The sequence below is a fragment of the Ambystoma mexicanum genome, chromosome 3q, assembly GCF_040938575.1.
Source record: "Ambystoma mexicanum isolate Mex_15411 chromosome 3q, UKY_AmexF1_1, whole genome shotgun sequence".
In the NCBI taxonomy this organism is placed as follows: Eukaryota; Metazoa; Chordata; class Amphibia; order Caudata; family Ambystomatidae; genus Ambystoma; species Ambystoma mexicanum.
In genome coordinates this window covers 1,071,374,941-1,071,393,484 of record NC_090926.1, presented here as the reverse complement: position 1 = coordinate 1,071,393,484, position 18,544 = coordinate 1,071,374,941, and the positions used below count along the sequence as shown (strand labels likewise).

General features: G+C 45.9%; 1 protein-coding gene across 1 annotated transcript in view; it reads right to left on the bottom strand.

The window, feature by feature from the left end:
• The window catches only part of LRRC45 (leucine rich repeat containing 45), a 366,996-nt gene that overhangs the window by 348,055 nt on the left and 397 nt on the right, over positions 1-18,544 (bottom strand). The gene's annotated exons all lie outside the window — the stretch shown is intronic.

The following is an 18,544-nucleotide window of genomic DNA, read 5'->3' as shown; positions in this document are numbered from 1 at the left end:
CTCCTTTACATCACCACTCAACTAGAACACAGAGATACTATGACACCATTCGGTATAACTGTTCCCATACGAACATCCACCGCTTACTCCACATCATTCTATGTAAACACTGCTGGTCTCACACCCCCAGCCAGGCGTTCTCCTCAGGCCTAACGCAGCCACATCCGTTCCGGATAAATCCTGCCAGAACGAACACATTCTCCTGATCTCTCAACCACCACACCTACCAATAAGAATCAGCTAATACTTTGTGTACCGCACGAGCTGCACACATATCCGGTGCACACACGCACCTTTTGACTCTCCCTACTCTCTCTACTGATCTGAACTTCGGTTCCCAAGGGCGTTCAACCTACCAGCGCCTTCAGACCATACCAATGGTATATAAGGCGCTATATAAGTGCAAAATAACAATAACAATAACAGTGCTATGCACAAACGCCAACATCGCCCTGCGAGAGGTAACAGATGAGGATCTCTTCTCAGACTCAGAAGATGATGGTGAAATAGTGATGGAGATAGCGATGCCCTGTGATATTTTAATACAAGCCAGGGAGACTCCCGTCCAATTGATGACAGTGGTAGGAGCACCACCGTCGTTTTTTGATGACGACATGAGGCTCGTACCAAACAACTTATGGATAACAGGCCCCCATGATGTGGGGCTGTTGCATGGAGTACAGCCTGTGGTAATAAAGTTAAAGCAAGGAGCAATTTTACCACGAGTTAAACAGTATCCTCTGTCTCGTGAAGCTGAAGAAGGGATAAAAGAGACAATAAATGCCCTACTGGCACAAGGGATAATAGTGCCTTCAAACTCCCCATGTAACACGTGCATTTATCCGATCAAAAAAGCAAAAGGAGGGTCGTGGAGGATGATACAAGACCTACGCCCCCTCAATGATGTAATTCAGAAGGAGTTCCCTCTAGTCCCGAACCCCGCATCAATACTGTGCAGCATCCCGAAAGAGGCATCACATTTCACAGTAGTGGATTTAAAAAACGCATTTTTCTCTATACCCCTGGCTGAAGAGAGTAGATACCTTACCGCCTTCACACTGGGGGGTAAAAGGTATGAGCATTGCAGATTACCACAGGGTTACTGCGAGAGCCCGAGCATCTTCAATCGTGTATTACATGAAGACCTAGGAAACCTATCAGTTGAGAGCACCATTATTCAGTACGTGGACGATTTACTAGTCTGCGCACGAAACGGAGAGACATGCAGAGCAGATTCCGTAACATTGTTGACCTTGCTGGCCAACAAGGGGTACAAAGTGGACAAGGGAAAGCTACAGTACTGTCTGACAGAGGTCCTGTACCTAGGGCAGCTGATTTCAAGAGATGGGAAAAGAATAATACCAGACAGGGTAGAAGCCATAAGATCAGTACAAGAACCCACAACAGTAAAAGACATGCAGAAATTTTTGGGAATGTGCAATTATTGCCGAGCATGGATATTAGATTATGCGGCATACACCAGGCCCTTATTACAAGCATTAAAAGTGGCCCAACAGGAGAACAGGAAGATGGAGTGGACAGAAGAGATGAGTTCCTCCTTCCAAACACTAAAAGAGTTGATTTCAAGCGCCCCAGTACTCGCAAACCCTGATTATGGACGCGAGTTTTACCTATTCTCACACTGCAAGGAAACACTGATGACAGCAGTCTTGACACAAAAAACATCTTTAGGACACAAGCCATTGGCCTACTATAGTGGCACTTTAGATGCCGTGATGCAGGGCCATTTCGCGTGCGAGCAATCACTCGCTGCAGCCGCGTTCGCGATTGAGAAAAGTGCCACAATAGTAATGGGCTGTTCTGTGACATTGTTTGTGGAACATTCATTATTTGCCATACTCGAGAGATCAAAAAGCACACTGACCACACAGCGGGCAACCGCCTACGAGATTATACTGTCCAGTGCCAACATCCATATAGTGAGATGCAAAACAGTGAATCCCGCCACATTCATTACAGAAGCGTGCACGCTCGAAGACATGCAGAACCACGATTGCGCAACCTACACAGGAGGAAGTGGGGAAGAGACAGTGGTGTGTGAGAACGCTCTAAGCGAAGGGGAAGTGTACTTTGTAGATGGGTCCGCATCTATTGACACGGACGAAAAACACGTTGGCATGGCAGTGGTGAGGTTAGAAGACGGTGAGTATGAAACACTGGTACAATATCGTCTCCCATCACATTACTCCGCGCAGGCAGCAGAACTGATTGCCCTCATAGAAGCACTACATGCAGCAAAGGGGTGTGCAGTGACGATATACACAGACTCAGCTTATATGACAACAACAGTACATGGAGGACTAGCAAGATGGGGGCGGAGGGGCTTTAGGAGGGCAGATGGAACACCTGTACAGCATGCAGAATTGTTAAAAGAGTTAATTGAGGCCCTGCAAAACCCCACTGCAGTAGCGATAGTAAAGTGAAAAGCACATACGTCCAACACAGATGTTGTGTCTTTAGGGAACGCGGCAGCGGACGCGGCCGCCAAGGAGGCTTCCTATTTTCAGAAAAGTGACAAAGGTGAGTACATGCTTAAGGACAAAACAAACGAAGAGCCCACAGAGGGATATAATATCATGCCCATACCACAAATAATAGAATTACAGGAAGGAGCCAGTGCAGAGGAAAAACTCTTGTGGACAAAGCGAGGGTGCAGCAAGTCAGGAACAGACCTACTGTGGAGGCAAAATAACTCGGGAAAGGTGGTAATGCCAATTCAGTTACTAGAGATTGCATTCCAACAGCTACACTTCCCTGCACATAACACCAAACAACACATCGCAGCAGAAATACAGGAAGAATGGTTCGTGCCCTGTCTTCAGGAGCACGTGTCTCGATTGGCAATGGAATGTACAACATGCCAAATATACAATTCAGGGACGACATTACGCACCCTCCGGGGAACAATCCCTAACCCCATTGGCCCATTCAAGGAACTACACATAGATTACGCAGACATGGGGGAAAGGTGTAATGGTGCACGGTACATGATTGTGGTCGTGTGCCCATTTTCAAGGTGGGTGGAAGCAGGACCCTGCGCGCGACCCGATGCCAAGAGCGCCGCCAAGTTCCTAGTAAGGGAAGTATTCCCGCGCTGGGGAATTTGTGACGTGATCCGCTCAGACAATGGCACTCATTTTGTGAATGAGCTTTTTAAGGAAGTGACTACATTGCTGGGAATAAAACATAAATTATGCTCAATTTATCATCCTCAAAGTAATGGCGTAGTGGAAAAGATGAACGGACTGTTGAAAGGCAGGTTATCAAAACTATGCTTCTCATTAAAAAAGAATTGGATTTACTGCCTACCGCTTGCGCTATTTGAGTTGCGAAACCAGCCAAGCAAAGACCACCATTTGTCCCCGCACGAGATCGTGACTGGGAGACGGATGAACACAGCACACTCACCACTGCGCGAACACTCGGACGCTCACAGAAGCGCCGCGATATTGGGAGATGAGTTCACAGACTATTTAAAGAAGCTGACAAGGGCAGCGCGCGTGATAGCAAAGCAATTGTCCCCACCCTTCACTAGAGAAGAGGGAAATGTAACAGGCGCTGTCACGGAGCAAGAGCCACAACTGCAGCTAATGCCAGGCGACTGGATATATGTCAGAAGTTTTGTGCGTCGGTGGAATGCACCACGATTCCATGGCCCATATGAAGTAATATTTTGCACGCCTACGGCGGTAAAGGTCAAAGGGTTGAGGTACTGGGTGCATTTGACCGATGTACGGAAGGCATATAGCAGCGTACAAGAGGAGGTAGATGAGGAGGCACAGACAACAGCAAACGCTGCGACTGAACAGAATGACTGAACATGAACTTGCGTGTATGTGCTGGTAGTGAATTTTAAGAAATGCACAACTGATAAATTTTGTTTTAACTTTTATCTTGTTGAGTGCGAATATATATATATATATATATATATATATATATATATATATATTATATTATGAGTTTGTATACACCCTTGTCTGTGAATACCCCTCCCCGTATCCCCACCCGCTTCCATTCCCCGTCACATGTATATTGGCACTGATGGTGCCAACAAAAATGTTTACATGTATGCACTCAATGCACTTTTATATCTTAAAACAGGAGCTTCCATGGCATCTAACGGGCGGCCTGCAACGGATAAATTTACTAGAATTAGAGAATGGTTAACTGTGAAATGTATATATTCGTATGAATGTGGACTATCTGCGTGCATTATATTGTTTTTTACACTATTATTTGGTCTGGTTACATACTGGTTCATAGCGTTCATCTCTATTGAGATGAACGAGGGGGGAGGGAGCAACGCAACTATTGGGACCAATACAACTGCAAGTGTCAACGCAACTACAAGGGAAGGTGATTTTTTGGTATGGGATGGAACTAAACTTGTGTGGGGCTACTATACTACATCACCCAATGTTGTCATCTCACATGATGGAAAGCCAAAAAGTGAAAGACAATACAACACACTGTCCCCACCTGAGATGTCTAATTACAATGCTCACAGTTTAAACGACCGAAACCCCTCTGCCATATCCTGGTTGTATAATACCCCCACCAGCCAACCTGCCCCCACGGCCATAGAGATTCAAAGAATTAGAGAAACACATGAAATATTATATGATGACTGGGTGAAGGGGGGCGGGAATGAGAAAGGGGGGTCTATTTTGTCTCTTGCCCAGGGAATCGGGAAGAATATGAGGAATAAGAACAATAGACGGAAGAGGGAAGCAGGAAGGAGGAAGTATGATGAGTACCATGGGCTAGGCTTAGATAAGATGGAAGACCCACGACACCCCCACCAAACAAATAAGTGGTATGCAGACATGAGTGCCACAGCTAAACAAACAACAAACGAGAGCTGTTATGTTTGCTCCCTCATCCCTCACGCATCAGGTACACCCAAAGTGCTGTTACCCAAAGAGTTGCCGATTATAGATGCCCAATGTCTCCTTCATCTCACGTTGTGCAGAATTAAGAACACCTTCCAGGCACATGAAGTGACTTTTCAAATGCTGCAGAACGAGAAAACGTGCTACCCAAAACCGTCAGGGGTTGTATGTCTGAAAGAACCATTTTTTGCAATTGAAGGGACACTTTTTTCTGATAACAAGTGGAAGAATGAAGAAGTAATGTGTAAAGCTGAAGCACTGAGGGGTGTGGCACCGGAGAAATTGCAATGGATAGAAGAAACATGCACACCTGTATGGAGAGAACACATTTCAAAACTAACCTGGGTCACGCCCATCGAAAAGCCTTTCAAGTTGCAGAATGAAATAGACTATGAACTATGTTTCAAAGGAGAGGGGAGAACGTCCATGGGGACGAACAAGAAGTGCAACAAAACCCTCACTATCCCAGACCTAAGAAAAGGGACTGCGGCCCTTATGGACACGTATTGGGTATGTGGAAAACAGGCATACCTACACCTCCCCCCGTCGTGGAGTGGCAGCTGCTCAATGGCCACTCTGCACTCAGCTCTAATGGTGATACCAGAAAGCCACATCGATGGAAGCAAAGGGACACAGGAACGCACACAACAGAGTGTGGGCCAACCAACTGCAGAACCACGAATGTATGTCCTGTCTTCTGGAAGCAAGGAAGAGGTGCTCACCCGCAACAGACGAGCATCAAACTATATATCAAAGGCATCATCAGAACTATTGGCCCAGATCCCAGACAAATATCGATTATTCAGCTCAGCAGAAACATTTTTTGCCTCGCTCGTATCAAGTGTCCAAGCAAGGGCTAACGCAAAATGGCTCCAGATAACCCGCTGGGAATTAATTCAGCTGGCGAACGACACTGAAGAAGGTTTTAACATAATAAAGGTCGAACTAAGAGCCTTGCGACTGATGACCATGCAAAACAGGTATGTCCTGGACCTGTTGACGGCGATGGACGGCGGTGTTTGCCGAAAAATAGGAAGTGCCTGTTGCACTTTCGTACCTTCTGAAGACGCAGAAAACGGCTCCCTGTCCAATGTGATCGAAGCAGTCCACAACCTAGGAGAAAAAATGAAGATGAAGGCGGAGCAGTAGATAGTACATGGTTCGATAACCTCTTCTCCTGGGTCCCCTCATGGCTTGGAACAACGATGAAACTTTTGATGCCAGCTGTGGTGTTCCTCCTTTTGATTTTTTGCCTATGCCAGGTGGGTCTTCGAGTCTGTGCTAACGCAGTACCAAATGGTGCAATGATGATGGTGACAATGGGCAACTCACACGGTACAATAAAAACGGTGCAAGAAGCACAAGTACAAACAGGGGTAGACAACACACCAAGGTACCAACTGGTGCCCATGTACCACGACAAGGATATTGTAGATAAGCTATGGCACACCACCATCAAAGAGCCCCGCATACTAGAATGGTACGAGGAAGTGTGGGTAGATTTGGAAGGAGATGGTGGGTGCATATATCTTACGTGTACTCCAGATGAATACGCCAGGAGAGGTGAGAGTTTAAGGGGGGTGTGCAGAGCATGGATGCCTATCAAAGGAACTCCTGCATGGGATGAGGCGGTGATGGACGAAGCAGAATGTAGAAGGATAGAGGAGTTAAAGAATTCGTTACTTAAGTAACGAAAGGGGGGAAATGTAGGGGAGGACGGGTCCAAGAGACCCCTCTCGCCTGCGTTTCTTCCCCAGGTGAGGGCTATGGCCCATTGGGCGTTCCCTCATGCCACCCGGGCCCAGGTGGTGGGGGGGGTTCACCCACTGGAGACATTGCCCACACGTATCGAATGCCCACATCTATTGATCACAACACAAATTTGGTTAGGCCCAAAAACCATTCTCTGCCCAGTAAAGATGGTGTGAGCTCAGCGCACTGTAGCGCGGCCCCCACCCTTGGAGAACATCCCTGTTGCCGCAGCACCCTGGCAGATCCGCTGCGAGCACGTTCCCACGGAAAAGACGGACATGAGCTGGCGCAATACGCTAACATTGTAACAGTTCACCTCCCGCAGTGTACCATCACTATCAGCATGACCCGGCCAGCAGGCCTGAACAATGGGAAGAACAGTAAAATGGTCCTCTGATGGCAGACAGTCTTTATATATATGTATATAATAATGTCAAGACCTCTTGCATTATTTCCTTCTTCCATAAAATACAAACGCCTGTAGAATGTATTAAAATGAGAGAGTATGCTCCTATGATATAAGATATGGCGAGCTCGCACCATTGCAGGTGGATGCTAATGATAAAGGGACGCTCCAGGGATCTGTTCGTTGCGTGTATCACTGGGCAGCCTACCTCACATGGTTTCGCGCCATAAATAAAACTAATGCTGCTAGAGTACGCGAGAACGCGGATGCAACTATAATATGAACTCATGTCAAGAATGCGCAAGCGTGCACTTATCATGTGTGAATGTCTGAGCCCCGCATATGCTACCACCGTCACGTACAGGGGCGGATCGTTTTCTATGTACTCCACTGATCTAACCACTACCTCATTTACTGCAAATATATATATGCGTGTAACTAAAACGCTGTAGCTGCTAGAATGTAATGTACAAAAATGGTGCTCAGACTGGGTATAACGGAAACACACCCAGCCAAGGTTAAATGCATGTTTCGAAGTGATTTTAAATAAGTATTATAGAAAGTATTCAAATGTTTGCGATGTCTTTACTTATATTCAGCAACACACAAGGGAGATACCTTTGTGAAAGCGTACAAGGTCTCGATGCATCCCCCTCCCTCCCTCAGAAGACTGCCAAGACATGAGAACAGAGCCCCGCTCTGTGCTATCACGCCTCCCCCGACCTGACTGGAGCTGCTTCAAAGACTTGTAACCCCACTGCAGCACCCAAGGCCGCGGCCAGCCACCTGCATTATTTACAGCACAGCAGTAAACCTTAGTTTAAACTCAAGTGCCCCCTCGTAAACCCCACAACCCACTGGACTGTCTCAGACTTATGGCCCTGTGCAATCAGGACACCCAACACTTTGACGACACACAGCGAAACATCTATAACCACTTCTAACAAGACAAAAAGACCTGTACCACCCGCCCCAGTCCCCGAAGCTTAGCCCCACGACCCACGGTCCCGGTCAACAGATCACAAGTAACCAGGCCTCGATATATTATCTCCAGACCCCTCACAAGGTGCATTCCTCCTGTGTTGCATTAACCTATTGAAAGATTTACTAAAGAGAATAGAACTGTAAATGACTGAATGACTGCGGGGTGCATGGCAGAGGGCAAGCAAGTCAGGAAAGGCATTCATCTCTGCCACAGGCCGCCTCAGCACACCAACACCGCCCGGATGAACTCAAGCCGACCTGCCAGGCCCAGCCCAACCCACGAGGGTGACCAGTGACGTCCTCCAGCCAAGACCAACCACACCGCAGCAGCACCTATAGTTAGTCGTCGCCACCCAATCCCAATGAACTTGTGCCCCCTATAGTATGTAGGTTTTGATGACGTTTTTTGTAAATATATACGCCTGTCTTTGCTATTGTCAGACAGAGCGCTCTCGGAGTTTGCAGAGTTCTTTGCATGCCCAATTCTGATTGATAAACTCCCATTTACGCTCACCCGCACTCTGTCTTGGCCTTATTCCCATTTTGGGAGAGTCCTTCATTGTCTCTCATTGCGGGGAGGATCGTGCTGTTTGGGGACGCTTGCTTTCACCGACAACTTCAAATGCACAGAGGTAAATAGAAAAAAGGAAAAAAAGAGCAGGTGGACTTGCAGTAGCATACAAAGAACACCTGAAAATAAAAACAGGTGACCCGCTGAACATCCCGAACTGTGAATCCCTCGTACCTCACCTGACTTCGGACCCACATTCATACTTGTCTATGGACCACCGATCTACGACGCTACCTTCATAGAAGTCATCACAAACCTGGCCATCAAACGAAGTCACATGATCATCCGCAGAGACTTCAAAATATGGTTTGAACAAGAGCGTGCACTCACAGAAATCACTAACTACTCAGCTTGAGACAATGACATTACGACAGATGGTGAAAGGAGCGACACACGGCAGGACACACTAGACGCAATCTTCACTAATAGAAAACTGCTCTCAACTGCGCCACCAAAACAAATACTATGGAGCGACCACCTCATTATACTGTTCGTTATCCAATTATAATCTTAAGCATCCAAACCGCCCCAAATGTCCCCTGATCTGGACAAGAACTCGAATACTGTCAAAAGCAGCAACTAAGAACCAAAAATAATATTTTTCAGACTCAGACAAAAAGACAGACCTAATCCAGAAATGGATCACCACAACAATTGACAGCATCTTTCCGGAAAAACACCTCATTCCATCACGAAAGAAAGCAGTGGCAAGATGGTTCACGCCCCATCTCAATACAATGAAGGAAAGAAAATGGAAACTTGGAAAACTACGACCAAGCCAAAAGAATAAATTATCAAAAACAAATCTGAGCATTCAAATAGGAAACTCCAAGTCAAAAAGAAATACTACGACGACAGCATCACTAAAGCCAACACCACACAAAAAGAACAATTCAACATCATAAACGAGCTGAGAAAACCCCTTAGATGTAAGAACACACCGGTACTTCACAAAAATAATGCAATGATTTTGCAGATCATTTTAAGAATAAAATCACTAACATAGACGGGACAATTACAGACCAATCAACCATACTATAACCATACCCTAACTATCCAGGAACCACAGAACAGGATGAAAAGTTCGCCCAAATGTCAAGAGAAAAACTCGCCAGTCTGGTGAAAAAAGCAACAAGGCAGGCTCCCCAATGGACCCCTGCTCATCTGACATCTACAAATCAATCCTTACACAGGGTACACCATCGAAATGCTACGTAAATCTCTTCAACTTATCACTCACAACAGTGAGAGTACCGCAAGCATTCAAATCTGCATATATCAAACCACACCTCAAGGACACAACAGGCTATGTGGAAGCCCTCTCAAACTACAGACCGATATCAAACATTCACTATTCAGCAAAAACTATTAGAGACTTATGTCTACAAGCAAACACTGGAACATGCAGAAAATCACCAACTATTGAATCATGCACAAGTCGGCTTTAGCCCCATGAGAGAGGCAGCGACTGGACTTCGCTCTATATGGGACGACCTAAAGACCAACACAGACTCGGCACCGATACTACTCGCCTCTCCCCAGTATTCGGCACAGTGAGCCATAACATCGTCATCAAGAGACTGGCAGAAATAAGGATCACTGAGAATGCTCTGCAAGTAAACGCGATAATCAAGAAACGCTTATTCCATCGACACATGGTCAAAAAGATTCTATCATTCCTCTCCTTCACTCACAAAACACGGACCATCACCTCCCTCATGTCCACAATAGACTACGCCAGCAGCTTATACCTCAGAATGATGGATTATTTACTGAAGAAACTGCAATGTATACAGAACCAGCTACCAGACATCTCGTCAAACTCTCACGAAGGGACACAGGGACACCATCACTCGCCGTTAAGGATGCTACATTGGCTCCCAGTCAAAAGACGAATCACCTTCAAAACAATGTGCATAACACACAGAGCAACCACGGCCTAGGAGCAGAATTCATACAAGAAAAACACCATCTACCAGCCCACTTGAACACTCGGATTCAGCGACGACATCCACTTAGAACCTAAACCATACACAAAGAAAAGACTTGGTGGATCAGCACTCTCTTGCATAGCCATAAAACTTTGGAATGCCATCCCAAGAGAAATACAAATCATGAAGGACCATGAAAAATTCCAAAAACTTCTAAAAACTTGGCTCTTCAACTCAGAACGGGACAAAAAAGGAACAACACCCACGTACCATAAAATGAACACAAAAATGAAAAGGATTGGCGAGTAGGCCGGACCCAAGTGGAATACAGGGAAGTAGGGAGACTTCTCAATGGAAGGGAGACCTAGGTGTACCCATCCCAATAGAGGATCAAATGGGAAACAGGGGAAAGGGATGGGTCTGACCTGATTGGACAACCGATAGAGGGCCTTAGATGAAAACAGGGGAGAGTGAGGTGTCCCGACCTCGAAAATGGTTTTTTATAGCACGCTTAATACCCAGAGGTTTCTAAGCACGGACCCGGGAATCGAACCTATGGTGCTCCGTGTCATCTTGCTTCCAAGGCTAGCACGTTGCTGCTGAGCTATCCTCCCAAGACAATGGACCACGGGACACATGGAGCACACACCCCCCTAACCCGGAGGAGCCTGTGTGGGTGGTAGATGCTGCACGGCAGGGTGTGCTGGGGGGATGGATGTGGGCAGTCGTTGGTCTGAACACTGAGGGCATAGAGAATGCTTCCACTGAAAAGCCCTGCTGAGGACCCACACCTCAGGAGTGGTAATTGCAACACCAGAATGTAGGACAGGGGAAGGGATATGTGCCACAGGCAACCAAAACAGGGAGGGTAGTGTAAGAGGATTCAATTCAACACTACAGCTAAGTCAATGCCTAGTCTGGGATACTGAATGGAAACCCTTATTGATATATCTTTATGTCCAGTTCATGCGTTCAGGATGACTACCCCTATATAACACCCCTCTCTTGGAATCCTCCTGACCCCACTGAGCCAAGAAGTAGTTCTGTTTTGCAAGTTTAAAAGGTTTATTTGATAATTTAAACAATAGATCTATATATCACACTTTATAATAAATTAATAATTGAATATCACACTGAATCTGACCAGTAATCAATAATGGATAGTCGGGCACTAGCACACTTGTGAATAGGAACAGAAGAATAAGGTGGTAGAGAATACTTTATATAAGTTCAGATGGATGTAATGTTGAATGAAAAATGCAATACAGAAAATACTCAATATGATTTCAACATAACAATGTAATCACTTTTCTCTGGCAATCCCCTCCCCCCCTTTATGCAATGCAAGGAAATGGAAGGAAAGCATACAGTTCTCAGAAATGCAATCACATGTAATTCAGTTCACCCCAGCAAGCTTAGATTACAGATCAGAGTTTTAAACACAGGCCCAAAATGCTTTTATATGTGCTGGCAATGAAGTGAAAAATATACTAAAATGCTTTTAATTCCCTCTAGGAGGTTCAGGGTGAGTGACATATACTTGGGATGAGTTCAGGCTCACTTTAGCAAGGATCTAGGAGTAACTAGCAGGTTAAACGAATTTTTGGCAACTGAAAGCAAGAGAACTGCCGTTTTCACACGTTGAGAAATTTGCAAATCACAGTAAATTCGCGAGTGCGTTTTTCGCAATATAGGGGGTAGGAATGCGGTTCTAGGTTCGTAGAAAAGCCACGATTCCCAGCTTTCAGAAGAAAGTTACTGCAAGTCTCTAGGACAAACGGTCACGGAGATATGAGATGAGATAAGAGATATGAGCGATTAAATAAAAGGTCGTTTTTCAGATTTGAAATTTTTAAGTTCAAAAAGACAAGTGACAGCTAGCAACTAGAAAAGGACAAGTGACAGTTAGGAGGCAGTTCTACTTAGATTAAAATAGATTAAATTATATTATTTTAACTAAGAGATTGGTTCTGCACAGTCTTGCTAGGTACTCACACTATATTCTTGAATTAGATGGGCCTCGCCACGAATCTGGTCAGGTTTTAGACTGGACTCTGGTCTGGTCTCTGCACTTCACAGTGATCTGGGTCAGCTCTCTCTGGTTCTGCTAACAGCGGTCTGGTCTGGGTCTGCTCTCTCTCTGGATTCTGGAGATTGATGGATTTAAAGTCTGGATCTTTCTGCACAGCTTTCTCTAGAGATTGATGGAGGTAAAGTATGGATTTTCCGGCAGAGCGTCCCGCAGCAGATGGAAATGAATGTCCCTATCTGTCCTGTCTGTCTGCTTTTATCTGTTTTTAAAATGGGTGTGTGTGCAGCATCACTAGACCCTACCCCTCTCCACTTATCATTGGCCAAGCTTTCATTTCTCCCCTGATTGGGGGAGCTAAGTTGTGTCAGAGTGATGTCATTTTACAGCCTGCAGAAAGTCCACTCCTCCTGTCAACTTGCACACAAATCTAGATTTGAACCAAATACATATTTGCAGAGGTACATATTGTTTTAAAATCATATGCACCCATCATGCATTACAGGAGGTATACCCTGTCCAAATCTGCTCTTCCTGAGAGCTTGCATTCAGAAATGGCAATATTTTGCACTTTTTAACTGGTTTGCAATACCGGACATTACCCCAAATTTACACACATGAGTATGGACATTAATTGATGAAGTGTCAGATTTTTAACATGCATACATTTTGAGTAATATCCTCTTTTCCGCTAAAACCCCCCTGAACATACCACCGGGTCCTAACACGTCTTAAAATGTGCACCGAAAAATCACAAGAATTATGGCATCATTTAAATAATTATGACACGTCCGTACTATGAGTTATTCATCTTTTTCTAAAACCATATTCTTGCTACAGGGGTGTGTCTTTTCAGGTCACATGGTACAGAAACCAGTCTTTCCAGTTTCTGCCAAGCTCAGAGACCCTGCCCCTCCCAGCTTCTGCCAAGAGGAAGCTGTTTTACGACATCTGCAATAAACCATCTGCCTGGGTGAAGGGGCTTGCATTGTTCAGAGCTCCTGTATTCTGTGGGGGCTCCCCTTAATTCAATTATCAGAGAGATGGCATATCCTTAGTGTGGCCAGCAGGAAACAGCCAGGCCTGGGAAGTTACTTGTGAATCAAGTTTCACTCCTGATGGGGGTAGTTGCCAGGCAAAATTGGAATCTCTTTAAGCCAGTTTTTAGCCACATGTCATTTCTGTTCCCCAGTTTTCTGCATTCAAATAACTAACAATTGTTTACATATGCAGCTAGAATGCTGATTCTAAGTTTAAAACTATGACATTTAAACAATTGCAGCCTGTGTGACACTCAAAAGTAGGTCACTCATTTCTTTTAAACATTTAGATTTTTAGTGTCTTTCAGTCCAAATTTACTTAAACTTCTGAAATCCACAGCTCAGCCAGTCTTGTGATGAACATTGTTTTAGGCTCATCCTCTTTCCAGATTTTGTATGCCCACAAGACTTTATTCTGCCAAATGTCCGCTGGTGTTCAGTGAGATTTTTGGATGTGTTGCAAATAGGCATTTTGAGCTGGCATTCAGAGAAACAAAAGGTGATTTTAAAGTGCGGTTTTTCCTTTGGCACACATTTCACTCATGGCACCCCGGCCCATCCTGCTCGCACTGGTGGGTGGCAAGTTAGGCAACCATTTTAGTGTGCACAACTGCGCGGTTTTCATAGATTCTGGCGCACATGTGGGCTTTTTCGGCCATCTTGGATTTCCTAAGCCCACAGCACCAAATGTTGTAGCCTAATAGTCCAAACGTGGGTCAGGACCACCAACAGTAGGATAGGATATTGCCACTAACCAACCCTACCACAAAACTCATCCTTCTGCGTACACCTCTCAAACTCTGAACTACACACAATCATACCTCTACAGCACAGCAAACCACACGCTCTTCACCTCAACAATGAAACAAACCAAACAATACCTCACCCAACAACACATGGCGGCAACCAATCAAAAAACTCACCTACGCTCAGAGAACAGTGTAAACCGAACTGTAGCTGCCAACAGCACATCACAGCTCTCTTGCCCTTCTCTCTGGCTCGATCCTACTAACATCCCACTCCCTCCCCCCTTGCTTTACAGATTCGTCAGAGCGCCAAGAAACCCACACAGGTGGTAACAGTGCACGGAATAAGAACGTTTAGCATAACGTAACACCAAGGGGTAAATAGCTGAAATTGATGAACGGACACAACACAGCGGGGGGAAAAAATATTCTGTTAACATTCCATGCGAGAACATGCAGAAACAAAGCACCAAGCATTCCATAGACAGAAGATAAACCAGAAAAGAAGCCCATGGAATATGCACACGAGTCATCAATGCTTTAGCGAGCGAGGAAAAGCAACCAAATACGATGTTCACATGAAGTTAGGGTGAGAGACAGTAGGACGAAGGCCCAGACAATATGCCATGGCGTTGACACAAGGTGATGACGTGAAGCCGCTGAGGAAGCAAACAAATTAAGAAAGAGGGGAAAAGAAGCAGTAGGACTAACGGAAAACTGGGTGGAAAAACACTTGAGGTACCAACTTGAGTTTACCACCAGCCTAGTGGCAGCTTCAGTCTGACTCAAACCCACACAAGATCCCCACACACACACAGACAGAACATAAATTGTTAATAGACAAGGAAGGTAAATTGGTTAATCCTAACCGATCTATGACTGAACGGGCCTAGGTTAAAACAATGCTCACTGAAATACTTTAAAAGGAGTTTTGTCCTTGCAACAAAAGTGCTACCGTAAGAGCAAAACTACACCAGCTAGAAAGTGTGAAACCCTGAATTCGAGCGAAACGGCAGCGTTCAGTCTCCTTTATAATCTACATACATTTTGCCAGTGCTCAGCGCTCTGCCACAAGAGATCTTCTACGCCGATATGCGATAAAATACAAAACACTTTCTGAGACAAAAATATAACTAAAACACACGTGATGAACAGGTAAGTCCTCTGGGATACAGCCCTATACCGTACTCTACGAGGGACCGAAATCTCACTCCCGTTTGCCACCCGACAGCCCAGGAAACTGGTCACTCCTAATACACATGCCGAGCTTTAAGGTCACACCAAGACAGAACCCTGTGGTGTTCTTTCACGGCTGTAATGTCGGTTCACCTGACCCCCTATACTAACTGAAAGGGGGAGGGGGGAAGAAATATACCACGCTGAACAGTGAAAACGCTGCAGTCTGCAGGTGCCACATGGCTTAATCCCCCCGCCCCCCTTCCCTCGCCATTTTCCCGTTAGATTGAATGCAGAATGGACTGGCAACAACAAAATATAATAATAATCATCACTAATATGAAATAAAAGAAACCGATTAACACCACCAGTGTATGAGCCTGGTGACCTCCGCCATATGGTTTCCACAATGTTTAGGTCTTCTTCTTAGAACAATAACGTGGCAATGGATGGTGAGCCTGGTACTGCTCAATGCCACAACATTCCTACAGAGACCCTTCAGCTAGTTGGGTTACAACTTGGGCTGTCAGCAACACAGCCATAACGCAAACACTGCCCATAAAGAAACATGGAAGTTTGTTAATTATGATTTTGTCCTTCTCTGCCCAGAACGAAGAGAGTGTGTGGCTTATCAGGAGCTTGTTTTCTTTTCTACAGCTACCTATTTTAAATGATATGGAGCTGCAATGTACTTGCCATGTATTTAAACACCGCCCCGCTCTACACCCCCTCCTCACAATATCATTTTCTACTTTAGTTGATTGACAAAAGCTGCCGACCAATAAGTGTCGGCCTTCTTTTCGCCTTGAAATGGTTGATATGATATGCATTTATAACGCGCCTGTGTACGTGTTTCTAGAGGGAAGCACCAGCCGAGGAGAGAGATCTATCCCCACTCTGCCCGGAGAAGTGCCTGACCCTCAGAGATTTGGAGGTGGATGAGTGGAGGGCTCGAGAAGGAAAGTGCTTAGGTGAGAGGTTAGAGCCCTAAGGAACACATGTGGAGAGAAAGGACCCCAGTTGGACATGGGAGGGTTGATCAGAGAGGAAGAAGGTCAACCAGGCTACGGCCAGATCTGTGTGTGCCCAGGTTGTCATGGAGACGATTGATCAGGATGGCGTGGTTGACCCGTGTCAAAAGCAGAAAAAAGATCAAGGAGGATGAGGACAGTAGGAAAGCTAGAGTCGAGATTAAAGAGCAGGTCTTCACAGGTGTTCAGCAGAGCTGTTTCCATGCTTCTGGCTGCCCTAAAGCCAGACTGATGGTCATGGAGACAACCAACAGATTCAGTATGGAGAGTAAGCTGGGAGAGGGCCAGCTTTTCCAGGAGTTTGCCCAGGAAAGGAGCGATAGAGATTGAGCGGTAGTTCGCCAGAGAGGAAGGATCAGCAGACGGCTTCTGAAGGAGGGGGTGCACAAAGGACTGCTTTAGGGGGCCGGGGAAAAGTTCCAGTGGCAAAAGTGTGATTGCAGAACTCGGCCAAGGCTAGAGCAAGGGTGTCGATGGGGTCCTTGATGGCTCTGGAACAGCAGGGGAGCACCTGTTTGGATGATAATCATAGATCAGAATTATCTAGAAACATCAGGAGTGGAGAGAGAGAGAAAGAGAGAGAGAGAGAGAGAGAGAGAGAGAGAGAAAGAGAGCGAGAAAGAGATCCTGAGTTTTAGTGGTAAAGTGAGACGTCAGTGCCGTACAAAGGGCTTGGGAGGGAATTGGAGAGGTGGGGACTTCAGCAGGATTGGCAAGCTCCTTGAAGATTTGAAAGAGTTTGGCCTTGTTATTAGAGGCCGCAGAGGCGCGGGCATGGATGCAAGCTCTTTTTGGACAGAACAGAGAGTCAGTATTGCCTTTGGAGCAGGCAGCTCTGGAACAGACGTCACTCCATGCAGACCGTTCACTCTGTACTAAACAGCATACAGCGGAATGGCTGTGTGCTATAACGCTCCTTTATGCCTCGCTTCACTTCGTCAGCCACTCCCCTGGGTAGGGGGAAGACTACTTCGGACAGAATGGCCTGTGCAAGGCTGACAGGAACTGGGCAAAGAATCTTTCCCTCTTGCTGCGCTCCCCGCCAGTGCTGGACGGGGTACCAAAAGAGGCCCTGGAAATAAAGTTCAAAGTGGCCCTGTATGACACCTTTTCAGCAAGCCCAATGCTTTTTCTATGAGAACATTTGGAAATACCACAGAAAAGAGGCCCAGGGTGCAGAGGCCCACCGGGAAATCTCCAGCGTTCCCTCTGGGCCAGTCCACCCCTGCTCCCCCCCTCTCCTTAGCGTGCCAACCGTTGCACTTTTTCTGTCCTGTGGGATAGTCCACCCATATCGCCCTGCAAGGGGGGGTTGGGAGACTACAATAACAGGTAAAATCACATCAAGAGCACACCTGCTCCCCCTACTGCCGGAAGGTACAACCGCCCTCCATGTTGAACAAAATAAATAATGCTAGAGCCAAACGTGAGAAGAAAATGTATTAAAGGCACTTATTTAGTGAAATAAAAATGTGAATTCCTATGCATAGTGTAAAATAACATGCATAGGACTAACACGACGAACTGACAATAACGAATCACAGATCTGGCCATTGCAGCAATTCATAGTCTACAATAAAGCCTGCCACCGTTTTTTATTATTCGTGTTTTCTTTTTACAATTCCACAGTCTTGGCTAGATGCAGACTTGCAGGAAAGGGTTACACTCCATCCGAGGACAGGCAACAGCCAGGCAAGCAGGGTTCAATTCAAACACAGGCAAGCAGGCCTGACAGGACATAGCCTCTACATTGAAAGGAAGGGGGCCTTCTGCAGTGCCAGATAGCCCAAGGTAGGCGCCTTTACACAGGCTCAGGTGTACAGCAGGTAGGCACCGGGTAATTAGACATAGATAAGCTGAAGACATAAGCAAGACAGATGCACTGGGCAAGATAGCCTACATTGATCGACTGTCACTCGCAGAACACTGGAGGGTATATGTCATGCAACAGCCAGGATTCCAATC